Here is a 21461-nt window from a genome sequence, read left to right on the forward strand (position 1 = left end):
CTGTCAAAGTCGGGCTTTCAAAAGCACCGCAGGAAGAAAACAGCCACAGGTTTCGTTCCAAACATCTTGTTTCTTGCGGCTCGCGGGAGGATCGTCAAACAGTTTGCAGCGGCCTGGCAATATCAAGAAAGAGGTATTTAATCAGAAACTGGCTGATGAGAGGCTACAGGATTTCTGACGTTTCGGTGATTTGTTATGTCTGCTGCTGCTGCAGGGGGAGGGCTTCGCCGGAGAGGAACCCACGTTACAGCGTAACTTAAATTGGAGGTACGAACAGGGATTGTTAAAAGGTTCAGTATCTTCAAGCGAAGCCCCCTTTATTGTGTACACACTTGTCCACATGGGAACTGCTTTTTCATGGAGCTGTAGTTGTGGTTATGGCGGTGCGTGGCTGTTAAGCCACACCTGTGAGGTTATGGACTTACAGAGATGCCAACTGCTGGTGGTCCCTGGACCAAAGAGTATTTGGCTGTTCTCAACCAGAGAAGATGATGATGATATTGGATTTATATCCCGCCCTATACTCTGAATCTCAGAGTGGTCACAGTCTCCTTTACCTCCCTCCACACACACACACACACACACACACACACACGACACCCTGTGAGGTAGGTGGGGATGAGAAAGCTCTCCCAGAAGCTTCCCTTTCAAGGACAACTCCTACGAAAGCTATTGGTGACTCAAGGCCATTCCAGCAGCTGCGAGTGGAGGAGTGGGGGATCAAACCCGGTTCTCCCAGTTAAGAGTCCGCACACTTAACCACTACACCAAACTGGCTCTCCAGGGCCTTTCAGGATTAGGAAATACCCGGAGATTTTGGAAGGCGGATCCTGGGGAGGATGGGGTTTGGGGAAGAAAGGGATCTCAGCAGGGTACATTGGCATAGAGTCCACCCTCCAAACCAGTCATTTTCTCCAGGGGAACAGATTGCTGCAGTCTAGAGTTCAATTGTAATAACAGGAGGTCTCCAGGTGGCAACTGGAGGTTGGCAACCCGGCCTACAATGGTGGTTTTCTCGTCTTCTTGAGCCACAGGAAGCAGACAAGAGGGGATTTGAACTGTAAATGGCTTATAGCCTGATACAAATCGCTTTGGTTTGTGAACTGACGTTTCAGTTTGTGGTTCGGTTCACGGTCGGCCCCAAAGCAAACTGTAAAAATGCAGTTCGCGCCCGTCCCCGCTCAGTACCGACCCTCTTCCCTCTCCACGCCCACAAGTAGAACAGAGAATGTCAGGAACTTGGTTCTGAATAGAGAGAGCAACCACATCAAAGGTTCGTAAGAAATAATGGCGGGTATTGAGCCGCATGGAAAGAAGATAGCTGCTAAGCCCGGTGCTCCTTGACTGGTCAAATAATTCACAGCGAACAACAACAGTTTAATTGAGAATCGGGGGCTCATCATGATCCCATTAAAGAGCTTTCTATGCAGAGGACTGTGAATCAGCCAGCTTTGACTTTCATGATGTTTCACAACAGCGAACAAGGGAGAGCCAGTTCGGTGTAGAGCCAGTTTGGTGTAGTGGTTAAGTGCGCAGACTCTTATCTGGGAGAACCGGGTTTGATTCCCTACTCCTCCACTTGCAGCTGCTGGAATGGCCCTGGGTCAGCCATAGCTCTGGCAGAGGTTGTCCTTGAAAGGGCAGCTGCTCTGAAGCCTGTTCCACTGAGGAATCGCTCTAACGGTCAGGAAGTTCTTCCTAATGTTGATCCGGAAACTCTTTTGATTTAATTTCAACCCACTGGTTCTGGTCCTACCTTCTGGGGCCACAGAAAACAATTCCACACCATCCTGTATATGACAGTCCTTCAAGGACTTGAAGATGGTGATCATATCACCTCTCAGCGGCCTCCTCTCCAGGCTAAACATCCCCAGAGGTCCATCAGTGGCTATTAGCCACAGCTTATTGTTGGAACTCTCTTTCTGGGGCAGTGATGCTCTGTATTCTTGGTGCTTTGAGGGGGGGGGGCACAGTGGAAGGGCTTCTAGCCCCACTTGTGGACCTCCTGATGGCTCTTGGGTTTTTTGGCCACTGTGTGACACAGAGTGTTGGACTGGATGGGCCACTGGCCTGATCCAACAGGGCTTCTCTTATGTTCTTATGTGACACAGAGTGTTGGACTGGATGGGCCATTGATCTGATCCAACATGGCTTCTCTTATGTGACACAGAGTGTTGGACTAGATGGGCCACTGGCCTGATCCAACAGGGCTTCTCTTATGTTCTTATGTGACACAGAGTGTTGGACTGGATGGGCCATTGATCTGATCCAACATGGCTTCTCTTATGTGACACAGAGTGTTGGACTAGATGGGCCACTGGCCTGATCCAACAGGGCTTCTCTTATGTTCTTATGTGACACAGAGTGTTGGACTGGATGGGCCATTGGCCTGATCCAACATGGCTTCTCTTATGTTCTTATGCTATTGTTATGCAGAATACAGTATTAGCTTATGCTGTTGCGGCTCACAAATCACTATTCTCTTGCTTGCCTATGGTGAATGAGCTCCTTTGCCAGGACACCAAACAGGGAAAGTATGATAAAGTAGAAAAAAAGTTGGTGCTAATTTTGTTTAGATGTTTGCCTGTGTGTCAGCTAACATAGGGATACGAGGGCAGGAGTTTTGGCGGGCGAACAGTTTATAGATTTATTTTGAGACATAGGTATGTGCTTGGCATGTTTGGACCAGGCAGTGTCATAGTTTATAATGCGCCCCCCCCCCCCTAGCATTTTCTTCCCAATTCCTCAAGGCCTGTAAAACCAACCTTTTTTGGCAAGCCTACAGTAACTAATGCTTGAAGAGCTGCCACTAGTATGTCGCTGAATACTTCCATCCATTTACTGTACTGCAGTCCTAAGCTCTGCTCATGACCTGAGTTCGATCCCAGTGGAAGGTGGGTTCAGGTAGCCGGCTCAAGGTTGACTCAGCCTTCCATCCTTCCGAGGTCGGTAAAACGAGTCCCCAGCTTTCTGGGGGGAAAGTGTAGATGACTGGGGAAGGTAATGGCAAACCACCCTGTAAAAGGTCTGCTGTGAAAACATTGTGAAAGCAACGTCACCCCAGAGTCAGAAACAACTGGTGCTTGCACAGGGGACTACCTTCATCTTTAATAGAGCAATACAGAGAATTAAGAACTATAACGAAGCTGGACCGCCTATGTAAGAAATGTTATAGCACCATTTTTAAGTTTTTAAATTATAAATCATTATATATGTTTTGATTTTATGACCATAAGGTTTTATAACCCTTAGGTATTGTGACTGTGAGCCGCCCAGAGTCCGTATGGAGTGGGCGGCATACAAATTTAAGGTAAATAAAATAAACTAAATAAATCCTTTTTTGCTGCCAAGTTGCAGTTGAGTTATGGCAACCCCATAGGGCAGGGGTGGGGAACCTCCGACCCAAGGGCTGTATGCAGCCCTCGAGGGCACTTGGTGTGGCCCTCGGGGATTGCTGGGCCGAACCGAGCCATGTGGCAGCCTCCCTGGGGCCTGGCTGGCCAGCGAGGATTGTGGGGCCCAGCTGTGCTGTGCAGCAGCCTCCCCAGGGCCAGGCAGGGATCACAGGGCCCAGCTATACTGTGCGGCAGCCTCCCTGGGGCCTGGCTGGCCGGCCAGAATTGCTGCAGGGCCTGGAAAAGTCACTGCCACAGTTCAGTTTGCACTTGATTATCCCATATGGGGTGGCCTAATATGCTAATGAGTGTGACCTAATATGCTGATATTAGGGGATGTGGTCTAATATGCTACTGAGTTCCTGCTGGGCTTTTTCTACAAAAAGGGCCTGGACCTATGCATTTGCCTAGGGTGGCAGGCTGTGTGCGTGTGTGCCAGATTAGGCTCTCCCCACATGACTTCAAACGGGAAAGCAATTATTTGCATTAATTTTGCCGGCCTGAATCATTCTCCCTTGGTGGGGCACTGTTTTTTAAGTTGATCATTTTTTATGGTCTGCGAATGATGTTATAAATATCCATATGGCCCATGGCAGAAAAAAAGGTTCCCCAACCCTGCCATAGGGTTTACAAGGCAAGAGAGGTTCAGAGGTGGCTGGTCATTGCCTGCCTTTGCAGAGCAACCTGGACTTCCTTGGTGGTCTGCCTTTCAAATACTGACGAGGGCCAGCCCTTATTATCTTCTGAGATCTGACAAGATTGGCCCAGCTTGGGCCACTCCGATCAGGGCAAACAATTAAGTGTTGTCATCTCACAGCTGACTTATGGCGGCCCCACAAGGAGATAGTCCCTCCTGACTATCCCATCAATCAAATACGCTCATTTGGTGGATACACAAGACAGGGCCTCTTCAGTGGTAGCCCCATGATTGTGGAACAAGCTCCCTCGGGAGGTGGACCTGGCCTCTCTTTTTCAGTCTTTAGGAGGCAGCTGAAGGCAGTTTTATTTAGGACTGTGTTCGATTAAAACAGCCCTAAAAGTGTGGTTTTAAATTTTGGTTTTATTTTTTTTTGCAATGCAATCCATTTCAAGTATTTATTACTCTAGTAAGCTGCTTTGAGTAAGGAAGGTGACTAACAAACATTTTAAATAAATAAATAAACACCTGCAATAGGCAGCTCGGACAAATGGATAGCGCCGTCAGCAATACAAAGGATTCAATATTGCCTTATAAACCAGATGAGAAAATACTAAGTGGTCGTTAAGCCTTGGTTTTATTTGTTTCTATTGATTCTCGACTGCCTTTTAAAAACCGCGACTTGTGATGGATCCATTTTAATTCAGTCAATTGCTTTTCACGTACCTCCTTGACCTGTTAAGGCTGATGATATAGAGCAGGAGTGGCCAAATTTGCTTAACGTAAGAGCCACATAGAATAGACATCACATGTCTGAGAGCCACAAGGCATGAATGTCGGAGGTTTGAGAGCCACAAGGCATGAATGTCAGAGGTTTGAGAACTGCAAGGAAAGAAGAAAGGAAGGCAAATAGACAAGGAGAGGTAGGAGGGAGGGAGAGGTGGAAAGAAAGCAACTTTAACTTTAAATGCATTCTCCAAGCTGCCGGCTAGCTTGGTTTAGTGATTTAAAGGGACAAACACCTTCTCCAAGCCAGCTGATGGAGTGGTGGGGGAGGGGGGCTTCGAGAGCCGCACATTATGTGTGAAAAGGGACACTTGTGGCTCCTGAGCCACAATTGGACTGCCCCGATGTAGAATATCATGCAGCAATTCAATGGCTACTTCAATTTTAATATGATATTTTGCATTATGTATTCAGTGTTAACTTTTTCCCTAAGTCCCTTTTCTTATGCATTCCAATTATTGTTCCATTATTTTGTCTAAAAGCCTACGTGCTAGGTAGGCTTACTTGAATAAGTGAATGAATGATGATATAGAATATCTCATTAATACATTCATTAAGTCCTGACGGTTTTCAGCGTGGATCCTTCAGCAGCCGCCTGATCAGACGCGGCCATTTCCATTTTGATCTGCGTAACCCAGAGATAGGATTTGCTTTGCTTGGCTAAGAAAGGTCAAAAAATGGGGGGGGGGGGGGTTAGCTAGCCAGTTTGCTACACTTTATTGGGGGGGGGGGGGTTTCCTGCTGAAAGAGAGCTGCAAGATTTCAAAGTCTATCCATATGTTTTCTTTCCCATTGCCAGAAATGCCCATTGCCAGAAATGCCAGTTTTGCTATGGCTTTTAATAGTTCTGCTCTTGTGCTATAGCATTGTAACCTCCAGGTTTTCAAAACATATGCTGATTCATGGCAGCAGACTGCGTCTACCTCTGTAGCATCTCACAGGGAACGTTCTTTGTAGAAGCTGAGAAAGGAAGGTCCCGAATGGATGTCACTCTGGTTAAAAATGGCAGATTAGTATGGAAAATCCCCATATTTAGGCCCAAACAGAGTTCAGTGGAGTCCGGTAATTAAAGTGTCAGTCTAGAAGGAGCCCCGTGGTGCAGAGTATTAAAGCTGCAGTACTGCAGTCGGAGTCCTCTGCTCATGACCTGAGTTCGATCCCAGTGGAAGCTGGTTCAGGTAGCCGGCTCCTGGTTGACTCAGCCTTCCATCCTTCTGAGGTGGGTGAAATGAGTCCCCAGCTCGCTGGGGGGAAAGTGTAGATGACTGGGGAAGGCAATGGCAAACCACCCCGTAAAAAGTCTGCCGTGAAAACGTTGTGAAAACGTCACCCCAGAGTCGAAAATGACTGGTGCTTGCACAGGGGACCTTTCCTTCCCTTTTTCCTAGGACAGGAACCTCCAACATGTGTCCCTGGGAGCTATGGCACCTTTAGTGTGATAATAGACCAACATTTCAGGGTGGTTGGGAGGCGTCTTGAATTGGGCCGGCACAAAAAGAGCCGTCCTGAAGCCTTCACACACTCCCCCACAAACTGTCCCCATCCTGTCCATAGGGCGACATGAGGGTGTTCAGACGGCTGTTGCGCACCATTCCCATCACTCAGCTTCCCCATACCTTTGCAGTAGTCATGCACGTGCGTGTACATAGGTACTCATGTGTGCACATAAACTAATATGCACTGAACAGTTCTGATTGGGGGGAAAAAGCCGAATGTGACTTGGGGCGGCTTGGCGGTTTCACACCACCAAGGCATCTCGCTTGTGCCCTTCCACTTCCAGACACTAAGGAGGTAACAGGCGTGCAGCTCAAAAATTTGCTACCGCTTCAGAAGTGGTAGCTTTTTGAGAGAGCCAGTTTGGTGTAGTGGTTAAGTGTGCAGACTCCTATCTTGGAGAACCGGGTTTGATTCCCCACTCCTCCATTTACAGCTGCTGGAATGGCCTTGGGTTAGCCATAGCTATTGCAGGAGTTGTCCTTGAAAGGGCAGCTGCTGTGAGAGCACTCTCAGCCCCACCCACTTCACAGGGGGTCTGTTGTGGAGAGAGAAGATACAGGAGACTGTAAGCCGCTCTGAGTCTCTGATTCAGAGAGAAGCGCGGGGTATAAATCTGCAGTCTTCTTCTTCTTGAGTCACACTGTGGAGGCCAGAGGATGGGGTGAGTATGGGACAAGGACGGGTGGCAGATGTTTGTGTGTGGAAGAATTTTGGGGGGTCGATTTCAGAGGCAGCTCTGAATCAGCCCAAAGTGCCGGTCTGTTAGCAGCCATAGAGACCTTTCCTGGTGCCTGTGAAATGTTTTTAGAAAGTGGGTGGCACCAGGTGGAGCTTTTTCCTAGCAAGGCTTGTGATTGGCCACTGGAGATATGATTGGCTATTCAGATTTTTGCAGCTGCCACCACAGCACAAGAATCTCCACAGTGTGGCTGAAGGCAAGCAACGGCAGCCATTTGGTGGCTGCGCCCACCATGCTGTGTCAGGGTTTCAAAAGTGCCAATAGGCTCAAAAATAGGGTTTCCAGACTGCTGTTGGAAAAAACCTGGAGACTTTTGGGGTGGAGCCAGGAGAGGGCGGGGTTGGGGGAGGGAGGGACCTCAGCAGGGTACAATACCATAGAGTCCAACCTCCAAAGCAGCCATTTTCTCCAGGGGAGCTGATCACTGCCAGCTGGAGATTGGTTGTAAAAAGCAGGAGATCTCCAGGTCCCACCTGGAGGCTGGTAACCATATATGATAGAGGTTTACAAAATTATGAATGGAACAGAGGAGGCAGAGAAAGAAGTACTTCTCTTCCTTTCTCACAATTCAGGAACTCGTGGGCACTCGACAAAACTGAAGAGCAGTAGGCTTAGGACAGATAAGAACATAAGAGAAGCCGTGTTGGATCAGGCCAATGGCCCATCCAGTCCAACACTGTGTCACACAGTGGCCAATATGTGTGTGTATATACACACACACACATATACATACATACATATACACATACACACACTCTCTCGGCTTGACTTCGCGAACGAAGATTTAAGAAAGGTGCAGTAATCCACGTCTGCTGCAGGCTCGCTGGTGGCTGACAAGACCAATGCGGGACAGGCAGGTCCGGCCACAGTGGCTGCAGGAAAAAGTCTGATTCTGATACACACACACATATATATTTATATATATTGTGACTAATAGCCATTGATGGACCTCTGCTCCATATTTTTATCTAACCCCCTCTTGAAGCTGGCTATGCTTGTAGCTGCCACCACCTCCTGTGGCAGTCAATTCCACATGTTAATCACCCTTTGGGTGAAGAAGTACTTCCTTATATCTTTTTTAACCCGACTGCTCAGCAATTTCATTGAATGCCCATGAGTTCTTGTATTGTGAGAAAGGGAGAAAAGTACTTCTTTCTCTACTTTCTCCATCTTGTAAACTTCTATTATGTCACCCTGCAGTCGACGTTTCTCCAAGCTAAAGAGCCCCAAGCGTTTTAACCTTTCTTCTCAGGGAAAGTGTTCCAAACCTTTAATCATTCTAGTTGCCCCTTTCTGCACTTTTTCCAGATAAAAGGAAAATACTTCTTCACCCATTGTACCCCACGGAGGTCTCTGCCCCGCCCAGGCTCTATCCCCAAATCTCCAGGAGTTTCCCAATCTACATCTGACAATCCTACTCCCCACAATCCACCACTGATGGCCGAGGGGGACCTGGTAACCCTACGCAGGATGCAGGACTGGACTGGTCTGATACTGGTTCCAACTGGTTCTAAGGAAGTGCTGAAAGGGCACGAACAGACAGGAAGGGAGGCAAGAGAGGGGAGACGGAGGACATTCTCCCCCAATTCCGCCAACATCCATGTCATCTGGTGGGTGAATTAGTGCCAGAAACCACAGAGTAAATGAAATAATGGAGGCTCAAGAATGATTTGAAGACAGAACCTGAACGAGGTTCTAACAGGATGGAAACGGGGTGGAATTCTAGCAGGAACTCCTTTGCCTATTAGGCCACACACCACTGATGTAGCCAATGAACATATGAACATATGAAGCTGCCTTATACTGAATCAGACCTTCCGTCCATCAAAGTCAGTATTGTCTACTCAGACTGGCAGCAGCTCTCCAGGGTCTCAAGCTGAGGTTTTTCACACCTATTTGCCTGGATCCTTACTTAGTGGAGATGCCGGGGATTGAACCTGGGACCTTCTGCTTCCCAAGCAGATGCTCCACCACTGAGCCACTGTCCCTCCCCAATCCTTCAAGAGCTCACAAGGCCCTTTTTTGTGAGCTCTTGGATTGGCTGCTTCAGGGGTGTGTGGCCTAATATGCAAAGGAGCTCCTGCTAGAATTCCACCCCTGGATAGAAAGATGCTATTCTGGCACAGTTAATGCATGAAACATTCGCCTGACATGGTGTGGTTAGCGCAGCCACAAAATGGCTGCCATAAAATGGCTGCCACAGGAGGAGAAGCCAGCCACAACGCGGCTGCTGCAGCAGCACAGTCAATATCATCAACCGCACTGATGCAATTCAGGCTGTGTGTTTTCAGTGGATTATTTATTCTGTGCATTCATTTGTATTCCACCATTCCCAAACCGCCTTATATTGTTCTCCTCTGCTCCATTATATTCTCTCAACAACCCTGGGAGGTAGGTTGGGCTGAAAGAGTGTTGATACCAGAGCTCTGCCGAATATCAAGGTCAGCCCTAAAGAACATGGGGCTCCCTCAATTCAGCCTGTGTGCCCCCCAAAAGCGCTAAGATGGAGACTGGGGAAAGTCCATATTGAAAGGCTGGGTCACATAGGATAAGACATGCCTCTGCTTGACCTCCCCCCCCCTCCCACACACACATATCTACTTCAGTGGACTCAATGGAAAAATACTGGAATGTGCCGTGCTTGCCTCCACCTTCCATACTGGAATGTGCCGTGCTTGCTGGCCGTGCTTGCCTCCACCTTCTTTGGTTTCGCGTATGTCCTTCAGCTTCAAGAAAGGCAGTATAGTCCCTGTGATCCCCGCTATCCCTCACCCCTTTTATTTCTTAGGTCTTGTATGCGTGCCTATATAATTTGTATTTTAATGAATGATTGCGATTGCATACACCTATATTTATTTTTAAGTAAAACATTCTAAATTGCACTTCTGACTGGAGTCTTTTCTTTTTTTTCACCAGCACTCTGTACCATTGGTAAAGCTCCCTAAGAGCCCTACCTGGGTTTTCTTGCTAATTTCCCCATTTAAAAGGAAACCCAAAGCACTTTGGGTTACAGTGTGACTGGCCCAAGGTCATCCAGTGAGATTCTATGGCACAATTTGGTGTAATGGTTAAGTGTGCGGACTCTTATCTGGGAGAACTGGGTTTGATTCCCCATTCCTCCACTTGCACCTGCTGGAATGGCCTTGGGTCAGCCAGAGCTCTCGCAAGAGTTCTCCTTGAAGGGCAGCTGCTGTGAAAGCCCTCTCGGCCCCACCTACCACACAGGGAGTCTGTTGTGGGGGAGGAAGATAAAGTAGATTGTGAGCTGCTCTGAGACTCTGAGATTCAGGGTGGACGGCGGAATATAAATCCAATGTCTTCTTCTTCAATATCTTCACAAGTGAGGGTTTGAATCCAGGTCCCCCAGATATTTGTCCAATGGTCTTAACCACCACACCACTCTGGCTGTCTAGAGTAACCCAAAAGCAAGTGATGCTCTCTTCCCCGAAAGTTCCAGTGCTGTCTATTTACACTTGGCTGTTCTACAGTGCCCAATTATGCATCAGTGATCGACACATCGTATGCTCACAGATTTTTCTGCAGCTGCGGACACCAGCAGACACAGTTGACTACAACCAATCCATTTCATAAACGGAATCAATTAAGCCGCTTGCATGAGTGTGGCCTTGCAGCATGAGCTTGTCTCGTAATTGCTCCTCTTTCTGGAGGAATTTCAGGCTCTTAGCCCTCGATGTCGCAAATACGTGATCGTTTTTTTATTTGAGAGACTTTCTGCTAATGTGATTTGTCACTCGTTCAACGATTGTTACTTTTATGATCCTTTTTGAAAAGCATATTGTTGACGGCTTTCGGAGGATCCTCCCCCCACAAGCTATTCACATGGATTGAACTGATGGCTTCTTCTAACAAAAATGGTGTCTTCTCCTCCTCCTCCTCTATGGATTGTGACCTGATGCTGATAATTTGACTTAATTTGTGACTTGTTCAAATGCTATAGCTATCTTATCATTTCATGATCCAGTATATATATATATATGGCCAAGGACCTACCTACCTTAGGGACCGTCTCTTCCCACATGTTCCCCAGAGAGTGCTTAGATCCGAAGGAGGCCCGTCTGAAGTCAACTAGGGTTAGGGCCTTTTCAATCACAGCCCCCTGCTGGTGGAACCAGCTACCAGAAGAGGTGAGCGCCTTGCGGAACCTTGGGCAGTTCCACAAGGCCTGTAAGACGGTCCTCTTCCGGTTGGCATATAACTGACTGGTACCTAAAAACTGTGAAGGAATGGTTGTGAGAATAGCACCAAACTGTTAGATTGTTTTCTTGTTTTTTAGTTTTAACTGTTGTAAATTATTCAATGTATTTTAATATTTATTAATCTTATTGTTTTGAATTCCATGATGTAAACCGCCCTGAGCCCGCCTTGGTGGGGAGGGTGGGATATAAATTGTATATATATATATATATATATATATATATATATATATATATATATATATATATATATATATATATATATATATATATATATATATATATATATATATATATATATATATATATACACACACACACACACACTGAAGTTTCATACCAGCCCTCTACACTTGTTCTGTTAGCCACCCCGCTTGCGGAGAGGGCAGTATACAAATCTAATAAAATAAAATAAATTACTGTTGTCAAGGTCCTTGCCATGAAAGTGCTGACTCGTTGTACTTGCCTTTGAACTACATTGAGCTCAATGACTGTTATCTGCTGTTCCTTTCCCAGACTCTTGCACACCTGCTTACTGCTGAGAGTAGCTAGTGGCCCAGGATGTTATGTCTAAGGCCAATGCTTGGTAACACATTGTATCCAAAGTGCAACCTAGGGCACTGTGGGAAGAGAAACCAGAGTTCCCAAAGCAATGCTACGGGGGAGAGTAAAGGGGGGGGGGGGCTTATCACAGCTTGCTGTGCCGTGCATTGAACCTATAATATCTGATCTATTGAACGTATTCAGCTCTGACTCAGACCCCAGTCTGAGGCACACCTTACCTGAAATTCTTAATAAACGGAACCTTTTGGAAAGGAGGGCGGGGAGGGCGGGATATAAATAAAATTTTATTATTATTACTATTATTATTATTATTATTATTATTATTATTATTATTGTTTATTGAGTACTCAGGGGAAAAGCCTGACAACTGTAATATTATTATTAGCATTATTCCCATAGGACAGGGGTGGTCAACGGTAGCTCTCCAGATTTTTTTTGCCTACAACTCCCATCAGCCCCAGACTGCATGGCCAATGGCTGGGGTTGATGGGAGTTGTAGGCAAAAAACATCTGGAGAGCTACCTTAGGCCACCCCTGCCGTAGGACATGCTGAACTTATATAATCATTTTCTTCATTGAATCTCCTCCTTTCTCCCCAGTGGGGGCCCTGAACAGCTGACATCATCCCCCCCCTTCCTCCCTTTTATCCTCACAACACTCCAGCCTCCCACTAGGGGTGGATTTCCCCCCAATTTCGGGACCTCTGACATGCAGCCATGGAACTGGCCAACGGGGGCAGCCCTGCCCCCAAAGAACACTGGTGTGCCATGATGTGCCTGGCATGATGATGTCACCTGGAAGAGAAGTTATCACGCTGAGCACATCATGGGCGGGATGCTCTAGCATTTGAAAAAAAACTCACCCTCTATGATAATCATAGAGTTTTTTCCCCCCAAAGTGCTGGAGCATCCCCCTCTCCTCCATGTGCCTGCCATGATAATGTCACTACTGGGTGACATCGTCGCATCATGTGCATTAAGATCTCCCACCGAGAGCCAGGTATGGCCTGGCAACCATACCCGTGAGGTAGGTTAGACTGGCTGAGGGTGTGTCACTGGCCTAAGGCCACCTGATGAGTTTGCAGAGTGGGTCTCCGAGACCCTAGTCTGAAATTCCAGCTGCTGCATTGTATGTGTGGTTTTCTACGGCTATCTTGTCATTTCATGATCCAGATACTAGCAACACTGAGAAGAACTGGTCACCGCACCTCAAAAAGGATATTATAGCATTGGAAAAAGTCCAGAAAAGGCCAACTAGAATGATTAAAGAGTTGGAACACTTTCCCTATGAAGAAAGGTTAAAACGCTTGGGGCTCTTTAGCTTGGAGAAACGTCGACTGCGGGGTGACATGATAGAGGTTTACCAGATTATGCATGGGATGGAGAAGGTAGAGAAAGAAGTACTGTTCTCCCTTTCTCACCATGCAAGAACTCGTGGGCATTCAATGAAATTGCTGAGCAGTCAGATTAAAACGGATAAAAGGAAGTACTTCTTCACGCAAAGGGTGATTAACATGTGGAACTCACTGCCACAGGAGGTGGTGGTAGCTACAAGCATAGTCAGCTTCAAGAGGGGATTGGATAAAAATATGGAGCAGAGGTTCATCAGTGGCTATTAGCCACAGTGTGTGTGTGTGTGTGTGTATTTATCTTGGCCACTGTGTGACACAGTGTTGGACTGGATGGGCCATTGGCCTGATACAATATGGCCTCTCTTATGTTCTTAGCTAGCTGGTCTGATGGCTTTGGCCTTTTCTGTGTTGGAGGACTCAAAACTAAGCTCGGGGGTGGGGGGAGTGTTGAGTCATTCTCTTGGGATTTGTTATAATAATAATAATTTTTTATTTGTATCCCGCCCTCCCCGCCGAGGCAGGCTCAGGGCGGCTCACAGACATGGAAAGTACCATGATTACAACAATACATTATACAGTAAAATGCATTAAAATCCATTAAATAAATAAATAAATTAAAACCATTACACTTACAATTAAGGTGCTATAATACAAGACCTATCGGATGTATGTCAGATGGCTGGATGTCATTTCAAGATTCAGTCTTGAAAGGCCATTTGAAAAAGGATGGTTTTTACAGGCCCTGCGGAACTGATTGTAGTCCCACAGCGCTCGAACCTCCACTGGTAATTGGTTCCACCAGTGAGGAGCCGTTACTGAGAAGGCCTGCTCTCGAGTTGTTTTCAGTTTGGCCTCCCTTGGTCCAGGGATTTTTAAAAGATTTTGGGAGCTAGATCTCAGTGCTCTCTGGGGAATGTATGGAGAGAGGTGGTCCCTAAGGTAGGCAGGTCCTCTGCCATATAGGGCTTTAAAGGTAATAACCAGCACCTTGTAACCAACTCGGAACACAATTGGCAGCCAGTGCAGCTCCCGCAACCTAGGCTGCACGTGCTCCCACCAGGGTAGTCCCACTAACAGCCTGGCCGCTGCATTCTGCACCAGCTGCAGTTTCCGAGTTCGGTACAGGGGCAGCCCCATGTAGAGGGCATTACAGTAGTCCAACCTTGAGGTGACCGTTGCATGGATCACTGTTGCTAGGTCGCCATGTTCCAGGAAAGGGGCCAACTGCTTCACCCTCCTCAGATGGAAAAAGGCAGCTTTAGCAGTGGCAGCTATCTGTGCCTCCATTGTCAAAGGATGCTCCAGTAGCACTCCCAAGCTTTTGACCCTGTGCACTGGTATCAGTGACGCACCATCAAAGGCTGGTAGGGAGATCTCCTCCCCTGGTCCACCGCGGCCCATGCAAAGGACCTCTGTCTTCGCTGGATTCAACTTCAGCCCACTCGACTTGATCCATCCTGCCACGGCTTAAAACGCTCGGTCCAGGTTTTCAGGGACATCTCCAGTCCGGTCGCCCATCAATAGATAGAGCTGGGTGTCATCAGCATACTGGTGACAACCCAGCCCGTACCTCCGGGCAATCTGGGCAAGGGGGCGCATGAAGATGTTAAACAGCATCGGGGAGAGAACTGCCCCCTGGGGCACCCCACAGTTAAGTAGGCGCCTCTGGGACACCTCTCCCCCAATTGCCACCCTTTGTCCCCGACCTTCAAGGAAGGAGGAAAGCCACTGTAAGGCTAACCCCCGAATTCCTACGTCGGCGAGGCGGCGGGTCAGCAGCCGATGGTCGACCATATCGAACGCCGCCGATAGGTCTAACAACAGCAATACCGCCGAGCCGCCTCGGTCCAGATGTCGCCGGAGGTCATCCATGAGGGCGAACAGCACTGTCTCTGTTCCATGGCCTGGGCGGAAGCCGGACTGGAATGGATCTAAGGAGGAAGTGTCATCCAAGAAGCCCTGTAACTGCAACGCCACAGCCCTCTCGATAATTTTGCCCAAAAAGGGCAAATTTGACACCGGCCGATAGTGAGCCAATTCGGCTGGGTCAGATGTAGCTTTTTTCAGGAGAGGGCGGACCATTGCCTCTTTCAGGGGCGTTGGAAAAGAGCCCTCTGTTCTATGGAATGCTTTCTTTCGAAGACAGCTTATAGAATTTTCAAGCAAAGTACATACAGTTCACATCACAATCACAGTGCGCATCGAGCAAATTCTATAACAAAAAGTGCAAGCTGAAGAGTCAAGTAAGCCATTTAGCTATGAATGAAATATGCCTGTAACAAATAATATAACTGAGTGAAAAGCCAACGTGAATCCATTTAAACCTCATCCGATATGAATAGCATCAGTCGACATTACCACAAAGCTAATCCATTAGTTATATCAGTAATTGCTACTTGCAAGGTTAGTTCCATGGAATACTTAAAGGGTTGGTGCTATCGAGTTGAACATCTAGCTTCCGAGTGAGATGATCCGTAATTCTGAGGTTCTACGTTGTCAGAATACCCAGCTCTTTATATCACTAAGCTTCAGAGAGTTTGTTTTTGTTCTGAATCGCTGCAGTAGTGGTCACGGAAGAGGGAGGAGCCTCAGCCAACAGAAGGAAGAAAGGCTTGGCTCAGTAGCTCTGCTGTGCTATTGAGACAGCCTGGCAAAGCAAGCTGAGCCTCCCCCTCTCCCCAAGGGAGGAGCCTCAGCCAACAGAAGGAAGAAAGGCTTGGCTCAGTAGCTCTGCTGTGCTATTGAGACAGCCTGGCAAAGCAAGCTGAGCCTCCCCCTCTCCCCAAGGGAGGAGCCTCAGCCAATGGAGAAAACTGAGGTTTTGCTTTGTAGCTCTTGTGTGATTGAACATCCGAGAGTTTGGGTTTTGTTCTGAACCGCTGCAGCGGTAGCCATGGGAGCAAGCCAAAACAGAATCCAGTCATGATGGAGGAGATGATAATCGAGAACAGAAAAGGAATTGGTTTGCCAATGATTCCCAGTGTCCTTGTGACGACGTGGAAGTTGAAACTGTTGGCCATGTACCATTCCAGAGACCCCTCCAACCTTTAAGCTTGTGGGCCCTCTTGGAATCCTGACATGGCTTGGTGGGCACAGCAACAAAATGACTGCCACAAAATGGCTGCCACTATAGGCAGAGCCAGCTGCAAAGTGATTGCCACAGCTTAACTTCAGTCACACACTGCAGATTCTTGTGATGTGGGGGCAGCAGATGCCAAAGCAATGCTTTAAAAAAAAAATTCTGCACACGTCATAACATCTCCAGTCAGAAGCCTTGCTGGGCAAGAAGTCCTTCCTGACTCCACCCACTTCCTAAAAACACTTGGCAGGTCCCCCAGAATAGATGTTGGCAGATTCCATGGTGCTCACAGGCCCACATGTTGGGGGGGGGCCCGTACTATTTTTATTGCTTTTAATGTAATGGATTTTTACTAGTTGATTATAATTCAATATATGGAACTTTCTATGAATCAATGCTGCTCTTTTAGGAACTTCAGAACTTACCTTTGACCATAATACATCCTTCCTTCCTTCCCGTTTGGTGTAATGGTTAAATGCATGGACTCTTATCTGGGAGAACCGGGTTTGATTCCCCACTCTTCCACTTGCAGCTGCTGGAATAGCCTTGTGTCAGCCATAGCTCTCACAGAGTTGTCCTTGAAAGGGCAGCTTCTGTGAGAACTCTCTCAACCCCACCTACCTCACAGGGTGTTTGTTGTGGGGGAGGAAGGTAAAGGAGATTTTGAGCCGCTCTGAGATTCAGAGTGAAGGGCAGGATATAAATCCAATATCTTCTTCTTCCTTCCTTGCTTCCTTCCTTCCTTGTGTCATGATTACCTATCAGACCAGGCAAAGTGCGTTGGGGCAGAAAATTGTTCCTAGGAGAGCCTTTTTCCATCTTCATTTAGTATGTAGGCTGTCGCCTTCTTAGGCTGATTTGGCCTTGTGACGCATATCCACGTTTTCTTGTCTTTTGGGCTTGAAGTGGCCTGTTTTTGAAGACAGCCTGGAACCTTCAGATGGTGCAAATTGTATCGGGTCATCTTTCACCTGGTTTCCAGCAACACGCCAACTGATAGTTGCACGCAATTGACATGGGCAGACCTCAGATTCAGTGGGAGCTCACAGGAGCACAGCTCCTGAGACTTTCTGAGAGTTCCACCTCCTTGTCCATTGAATAGTAGGCGCAGCTGCATAACAATTCCAGGATGAGCTCCACCACCTATTTTTCTACAAAACGACCCCTGGACATGGAACACAAGTTTCCTGACAAATTCAATTCAAGTCATTAGAGTGGCCTTTTGAATTCCTTCTGAGGCTGAGACCCATGCGCCTGAAGGCTGCCTTTCCAAATGGGAATCCGTACATCTGTTACAACAGGCATCCAATTTTCTGGCTTATGCCATCTCAACATACCAGTTCTGCAGTGGCAAAAATCTGATGCCCCCCCCCCCCCACACACACACCTTATAGAAACAGGCATGGACAGTGTCACAACTGTACATTTTCCTAAGAGAGGGAAGACCAATCAGGGTTCTTTTTCTAGCAGGAGCTCGTCTGCATATTAGGCCGCGCCTCCCTGATTTTCCTCCAAGAGCTTAGAGGGCTCTTCGTACAGGGCCTACTGTAAGCTCCAGGAAGATTGGCTACATCAGGGGGGCGTGACCTAATATGCAGAGGAGCTCCTGCTAGAAAAAGAGCCCATTGTTTCCCAACACCCCCTCCCCCCCATATTGGCAATCAGGTGAATAGGATTTGCCTGGTTATTTCTGTGGAACTGTATTTTGTTAGTGTTTGGATTGTTTAATTGTCTTATTGAAAGTCTTATAGATTTTGTTAATTGCCTTGAGAAGAGGAAAAGACAGAGAGAGATGTTTTAAGTAAACACAGTAGAATAATGGGGAAAGCAATGCCCTTTTTTTATCAGAGGAACTGGTATTGTCAGCTAAGTCCTGTTTCAGTGGCAAGCACTGGATTGTCACAAGGTATGGCTCACGATGTGTTTGTGTGTACACCAGCAGATGTAGAGAGAAAGACAGATAGGTGGAATGCACTGATCCAGTCCATGTGTCTTCACCGAGGGCTGTTTTTTGGGTAGAACAAGGCCGGCAGGAGCTCATTTGCATATGAGGCCACACCTCCTGATGTCACCATTGTTTCCCACAGGGCATTTGGGGTAGAAAAAGCCCTGCAAGGACTCATTTGCATATCAAGCCACACCCCCTGACACCAAGCCAGCTGGAACTGCGTTCCTGCTTTAAAAAAAAAAAAAAAGCCCTGGTGATATCAGGGCTGTGGCCTAATATCAAGGGTGTGGGTGATGTCAGTGGCTTGGATGTGAACACTGCTTTTTTTAAACATTCCCCAGCATGCATACATTGTGTGTGTGTATAGGCTCTGTGAAGCCAGCATGTACAGGCCAGAACCAAAACCAACATGTCTGACCATGCACGGAGGTGGGTCCAGTTCATTCCAATTCCCCCTCCCTCCCTATGCATAAGAGCCCCGTGGCGCAGAGTGGTAAAGCTGCAGTCCTGCAGTCCTAAGCACTGCTCACGACCTGAGTTCGATCCCCAGCGGAAGCTGGGTTTTCAGGTAGCCGGCCCGAGGTTGACTCAGCCTTCTGTCCTTCTGAGGTCGGTCAAATGAGTCCCCAGCTTGCTGGGGGGAAAGTGTAGATGACTGGGGAAGGCAATGGCAAACCAGCCCTTAAAAAGTCTGCCATGAAAACGTTGTGAAAGCAACGTCACCCGGGAGTCGGAAACGACTGGTGCTTGCACAGGGGACCTTTCCTCTTTCCCTATGCATTGCGGTCCTGCATGTGGATTCATAACACTGTTTTGGAAAGAGAAGATAATGGGGGGGGGGGGGGAGCAATACATTTCTTTTGCACTCAAAATATCAAGCTGGATTCTGCAGAAATTTTGTCTCTCACCGCGGTGCTTCCCCCCAGCACAAAGAGTCTTGGGCTGCCCAACCTGGATAGCCCAGGCAAGCCTGATCTCATCAGTTCTCAGAAGCTATGCAGGGCTGACTCTGGCAAGGACTTGGAGGGGAGACCTCAGAGGAATACCAAGGCTGGGATGCAGAAGTAGGCAGCAAGATATCTCTCAAAATGTCCTTGCCTCCCAGCCCCACTAGGGGTCACCAGAAGAAAGCCAGGACTACCAGGCATGCACACGCACGCACAACAACATAAAAAAACCCTAGGGGCCTCCATAAGGTTTAATCCGGCACTGCTTCCAGGGCTTCGAGCCACATACCCGGCAGCCCTAGCGGTGGCCATATATCCCAACATCAACCACATTCATGTCAAGAAAGAGAATTTGTCTCAACTCATTATATTTTGCTTGCCAGGAAGAGCGTTATGTCACTTGAACTCTCTTTAAAAAGGCGATCTAAGATGCCACTCACGGCTCTTTGCCCACTCATTCACGAGAACAGCGAATCCCACCCCAGCGATTTGGGACATTAGTCTCTGGTTAGCGTGGATATTGGTGAAGAAGAATGAGAAACAATTAAAGCTTTGCTTTATCGGCGCTCTTCTCTTTCTACAGCATCCTGCTTCGGTTACCTTGCAATTTCAGCAGGGTGTTGAAGCATGCCTAATTTCGCAGATTGTGCCCCCAGGCCCTCCGCATCTCCGTGTCTAACAAACATAATTTATGTAGAATTGATTTAGCCCGAACCTGTTTTGAGATGCAAATGTACTTGTACCTAATTTCCCACAATGCCTGCATTGTGCACCCTGGCGGAAGATGCAAACGTTCAGCACATCTGTGAGAGGAAGAAGAAATTGGAGATTCTAAGCAGAAAAAAATGGAACGTAACTCTCGCTTTTGACGCAGTGTTTTCTGCTAAGAGCGTAAATTTGGGGACAGAATGACTCAAAAGGCAATCCTTCGTCGATTCCCTCTAAGGTTATTGAAATTAACTGTCGTATAATAGAGCGGCTGTGCCTAAGGCTGTAATTCCAGTGGTGAGTGTATTGCTGAAACTTCTTGGCAGTTGTCATAAACTGTAATTTTATATTTATTTTGGGATTCAAACCTGAAAAAAAAAATCTCGAGTGCCTCCAACCAATCTGCTGGAAAACACCTGATGCAGTTCTGTTCCATATTTTTGTTGTTGTTCAGTTGCACAGCTGAGTCCGAATCTTTGCAACCCCACGGACAAAGTCAGGCCAGGTCCTCCTGTCTTCCACCATCCTCCAAAGTCTGCTCAAATTCTTGTTAATCACATCAGTATCACTGTCCAGCCATCTCCTCTTTTGCCGTCCCCTTCTACTTTTTTTGCCTTCTGTCTTTCCAAGCATCAGGGTCTTCTCCAGGGTGTGCTCCCTTCTCATTTGGTAGCCAGAGTATTTGAGCTTCAGCTTCAGCGTCTGACCTTCCAGGGAACAGTCTGGGTTGATTTCCCTTAGGAATGACTGATTGGATCTTCTTGCAGTCCAAGGGACCCTCAAGATTCTTCTCCAGCACCACAGCTCGAAAGCATCTATTCTTCTGCGCTCAGCCTTCCTTATGGTCCAGCTCTCACAGCCATGTATACACAGGGAATACCATAATAGAGGTTTATAAAATTCTGCATGGGGTAGAGGGAGATGACTAATAGAAGGTTGTGCTCACTCTCCCAAAATACTAGACCTCAGGGGCACCCAATGAAGCTGATGGTCATTTGATTCAGGACAGAAAAAAGGAAATGCTTCCTGGCTACGTACAGAAAACCAGGTTGGGGTGGCAGCGTCTCATCCTGGAAGTAAGCCAGCATAAAAAGAAGCACACCTGGGGTGGTCAGACAGCGTGTGGCCCGCTGCTGGAACAGGGACAGGCTGTGGGCACCCCAAAGGAGCGTTCACGGGGCTCATGCGCCTTACAGCCACTCCCTGGGCACTTCCCAGCCGTTCAGACAAGGCAGAAAGAGTCTGGAACTGAAAGAACAGGGAACGTTGTCAACCTCAGAGCTTCCAAGGGTGAGTGTCAAGCATGCGGTTTCAATGACGAGTCAGTTGATACAAAACTACATTTAGTAATAAACTGATACTTTCAGGGTAACAGATTCTTGAGAGTGATGCTGCAAATACATTGATACAATACTTTTAAGGCTTACTTCAAAAGGATTCCAAAAGGTGGGGCTGAGGGATAGCTCTCACACATAAACTATCCTAAATGTCTACATTCTCATGGCGTTATCAGGACTCCATCCTTGCTTTCCCCAGATGTGCCACACTCCCTAACAGGAATGTATGGGAAGGTGCTGATTACTCTTTCTCAAGTTA

The sequence above is a fragment of the Heteronotia binoei genome, chromosome 6, assembly GCF_032191835.1.
Source record: "Heteronotia binoei isolate CCM8104 ecotype False Entrance Well chromosome 6, APGP_CSIRO_Hbin_v1, whole genome shotgun sequence".
In the NCBI taxonomy this organism is placed as follows: Eukaryota; Metazoa; Chordata; class Lepidosauria; order Squamata; family Gekkonidae; genus Heteronotia; species Heteronotia binoei.